The sequence below is a fragment of the Octopus sinensis genome, linkage group LG1 (genome assembly GCF_006345805.1).
Source record: "Octopus sinensis linkage group LG1, ASM634580v1, whole genome shotgun sequence".
NCBI classification, from domain to species: domain Eukaryota; kingdom Metazoa; phylum Mollusca; class Cephalopoda; order Octopoda; family Octopodidae; genus Octopus; species Octopus sinensis.
The window spans coordinates 146,402,854-146,407,853 of NC_042997.1; positions in this window are offsets into that span (position 1 = coordinate 146,402,854).

Consider the following 5,000-nt stretch of genomic DNA (forward strand, 5'->3'; position numbering starts at 1 on the left):
ATATATGAATAGACACCAATAATGATCGAGGACTTGTACTATGTTTTCAGTTATGGGATGTATTTATTGAAATAGAAATAATGCTACTCATAATTGTCGATTAGTTCCAAATGAAGGTAAAAGAGGTATTTTGAAACAGTCCGTATATGTTTAAGTAAAGGCCTGGAAGGAAGAAATAAACAAGAGATTTCCTGTCTCGCTGCCTTTTGTGTTCAAATATTTATAATTATGTTTATGATCATGAAATTATTTACACCTTTAAAGGTCCCATACCTAAATATGAATGTCTTAGAAGGAGGTTGGCTCTGTAATATTTAGCAGTCGTGCACACGGACATCGCCAGCTTGCATCATGTCTTGCTGTTTTTGTGGGAGGGAAGTATTGCTGGAAGCTGCTAAAATCAGAGGGATGAAGAGAAATGAATACAGAAGTTTAAAGAAGATAGAAAAGAGGAAGATATAAGAGAGAGAGAGAGAGAGAGAGAGAGAGAGAGAGAGAGAGAGAGAGAGAGAGAGAGAGAGAGAGAGAGAGAGAGAGAGAGATAAAAAACTACATTGAGGAAACTTTGAGAAAAAAATATTGCGTATTTTGTTTGATTTGTACAGCGAGCACTTCCCGCTGACAGTGTTCAACTTGTGCTGAGTTCGACCCTAATAGACTTCAGTAGAATATTCTATTCTCTTTCGTCTTTTAATCTTACCGCCTCTATTAAACCTTTTTCTTCTTCCCTTTCTTATTTTGTCTAAGAAGAGTAAATGAGGAGAAAGCAACGAGCAAAGTTGAGGGTGGGCGGTGAAGCATAGGGTGTGAATAAAAGCCGTACAGAGAGGGATATTTTGAAGTGGAAACCTGTGTCATAAAAGAAAGCTTTTAGTTGCATATATGCGAAACAAAACACAACAAAAGAGTGCAGTGGAGGGGCAAGCAGTTAAAATGGGAGAATAAACAACGAGTAAAGTAAGGTCAGGCGAAAGATGCAAAGAGGAAGGTAAGAAGGGGGAAAAGAAGGAAAGAAGGGTCATGTTTTCATTGACATTTTCTGTTGTATTCAAAGTTTGATGGAAAATAGGTAGCTTGAGTCAAGAGCTTCTAGGGTACTTCAGAAAAGAAATTTAACCTCTAACAATTCTTTCTCCGTCTATATACAAGGAGGGATGGTATGTTATGTGTGTTTTGTGTCTGGGTGTATATGCATATACATGAACATATAAATATACATTGTTACCGACATACATACATGCATTCTCCCTCTAAGATTCTTTAGGTGAATATATACATCGACAGCTCAACCAGCACACCAGCTCAACTACACATTTACAAACACCGGGAAGTCTCTTAACTCGAAAAGTCTTATCGCTTTGTAAGCGACCGACTTGAACTAACAAGAACTTAAATAAAATTTATACACCTACATTATTATTATTATTATGATGCCTGCCCCCTCGTTATCAAGTATGGCCATTGCACGAAGCTTAACTGTTACTGGTGCTGTGATCGAATGTGACTTTTTAGCCCAGCTAAAGATCTACAATGTCTTGTAGAGAATTGGCAAACTTTTACCAGTAATAGCCGGCTGTAGTTGTAACTGGACTTCATGTACCTTTGCATGTCGTTTAAGTCCTCCTGCCTAATTACACTCTCTTCCACATGCCCGACATACATACATACATACATACATACATAAATACATACATACATACATACATACACACACATACATACATACATACATGCATACATACATGCATGCATGCATACATACATACATACATACATGCATACATACACATACATACATACATACATACATACATACATACATACATACATACATACATACATACAACGTTTGTCATGGGCAGTCAAATTTCGCTGTTACAATATATAGAATATCAGTATGACTGGCATGCGGTGACTGGACACTTCCCACTGATGATTTCCAGAAGAATGAAAACAGATGATATGAGAATTACGATACCATGACAGAGGATTCTCATCTGTTCCATTTTGTGTGTGTGCTTTTATGCATCAAATACCTCTATGAGAGGGTTTCCCAATGTTAATAACGCATTATTTGGTGTTTACAAGACAGCCACATTAACTTGGATATATTGAGACTACCTTCCGCTGCTAATAACTGGAACACCCTCGTCGCACGTCATTTTCACTTGGCCGGCTATTCCATGTCCGACCTCACCGTCTTCGGCCTTGCCCTACACCATGGATCCACCAACTCTAGACTCCGCCTGGAACAGCGTTACGTTCTCACTCTACGTACTCAAACTCCTTTCGGACTCAACACAGCCCCCTCCTCTCAGTCACTTTCCCAACACTCCTTTCAGAAAAAAAAACATTTTATTCCAACTTATTTTATTTGTTTATTTTTTTATATTCTATTTTTTATTATTTTTTATTTAATTCTGTTAATTACTTTTTCTGTTACTGATTTTTAAATATATATCTGTTACAGATTAATTCACATAATCGTTTTCATTTCTTTTTTATTATCACTAATTTTTTGTTATTTATTGTTTAATTTTTTATTTTTTATATTCATATGCCATGCATTACACATACACACCCGCACACAAAATACCCACATCCTTGGCTACACCCTTGCATATATATATGCATACATATACGAATATATATTTACACATTATATACATACATATGTAGATATATAGATACACACACACACACACATATGTATATACAAATTTATATAGACAGCCGTATAGAATGTGTTACAAAAAAGGAAACCTATGTCACTAAATATGACTAGGGTGTTAGAACACTTACATTGCTAGGAATAAGAAGTAAGCCCTTATTTGTAGCAAGGTAGGTGTTCTAACATCCTACTCATCTTGGACTTTGGTCAATCCCATTACGAGCAATAGGTGGTTGATCTTTACAACATATCAGTAAGTAAATAATTGTAATTAAATGATGGGCATTTTATCAGGATAAACTATTAATTAGTACTATTAACATAATCTTAAGAACTATTATGATTACTTCAAAACGGCATGGCACTATCATTCTCTCTTTTTCCAGACTTATTGGCGTATTCCGTTATTGTAAATTTTAAATTTTACTTTTTTATTCTAAGTTTAGTCATTTACTCAACGTCCTGAAGAGTCGCATATGCAAAATGGTATGATTTAAATATATTAAACCTTTCATCTTTTTCTCGAAGCTCTTCCTCTTTTCCTTTCTTTTCTTTTCTTTTACGCATTTTCTTTCACTCTAATGAAGATCCATGTTCCAGATCGGATGTGTTACCAAATATGATGAATATCATTTTCAGAACTTTCAATGGTGACACCGTGGAATATTGGAAGCAGAAACAGCTGTTAGATGGGATACAGTCTGTTGGTATTAAATAGTAATAATTGATGTTAGTCAATTGTTGTTGATCAATATTTCTCTATTTTCTGTTTACTTTATATATATATATATATATATATATATATATATATATATATATATATATATATATATATATATATATAATATATATATATATATATACATATACATACATACGTTGTCGGTAAACCCTAATTTGAGCACCATTTTCATCTACCGTGCTGCTCAGGTAGTAACACCACATGACCTCAGCATTAATTTGCTTGCTCCATCTACGCCGTGTGTGGTGGTCCCTTTCTGGATATCGACAGGCTGGAGTCGGACCAGAATATCAGAGCCTGCCTGGTGGAACACTGTCACCATCATTGGCTTCAATTTCATTACCACCGTTATTCACAACGGTTTGTTTTTTCAGTAGTTTGTTTTTTCAGTCACTAATTTTGGGGTTAGTAGCCCGCGCTCTTAACCACTACGCCATATGGCTGTGGGCAAATGGTGTAGTGGTTAAGAACGCCGGCTACTAACTCCAAGATTCCGAATTCGATTCCAGAGTGACCTGAATAATAATAATAATAATAATAATAATAATAATAATAATAATAATAATAATAATAATAATAATATACCATCGAAAAATAGTTGGTTAGCGGTTTGGTGAATAGATCATATACTTCAGGTCTATAAATAGATTCGGCAGATGGTGGGGCGGTCAGCCATTGAGAGGGAAGAATCTTGAAAAGAAGCAATGCAACCTGTTCTAATTGTAAATACTAGTAGAAAAAAACAATAATACACACACACACATATATATATATTATATATATATATATATATATATATATATATATACAAATATATATATGTATATGTATATAAATATATATATTATATATATAAATTTATATATATATATATATATATATATATATATAATATATATATATATATATATAATATATATATACACACTTATACACTGATATTCAGGTCGTTGAATTTTTGAATTTCTGAATTCAGTTGTGTTGTTGCAATAAAATGTGTGTTTACGTATTTAGGTAATATATTAATGTTTTAAAGTTTTCTTGAGATGTTAGAGAATAATAGTAGGACTTTTGCAATTAAAAGGATGTTTACATTGTCGAATACTCAGGGAGAGTCAAAAAGAAAAGAAAACGAGTTGTAGATAGTAAATATTTAAGATTTACTAAATATGGTCTTTTGTATGACCGCACAGAGAGAAATGGGAAAATTCTTTTTTATTGTTAGTAGATTTATCTCTGGGCATAGTTTTTTGCGGTGTTTTTAAACTTATGACTTTTTCCCCCTGTCTGTGTTATCTCGAAAAATATAAAAAAATGGTTTTGTTTTTGTTTTTGCTTCGTTTGTGACACGTGTTTTCATATGCGTGTATGTGTGTCCTGTAAATTTCATGTAGTTGAGTAAACATTGTGATGTATGTTTGGTCCTATGGGTATTAAAATGTATATATGATTGTGTAGACATTCGAGTGTGTGTGTAATTACTCAATTTATGTACTTACTGTTTTCCATTTCTATTTTATAATTTGTAAACTTTCCGGTGTTGATTTCGCGTGTGTGTTTCGCATATGTTTCACTGAGACAGGAGGA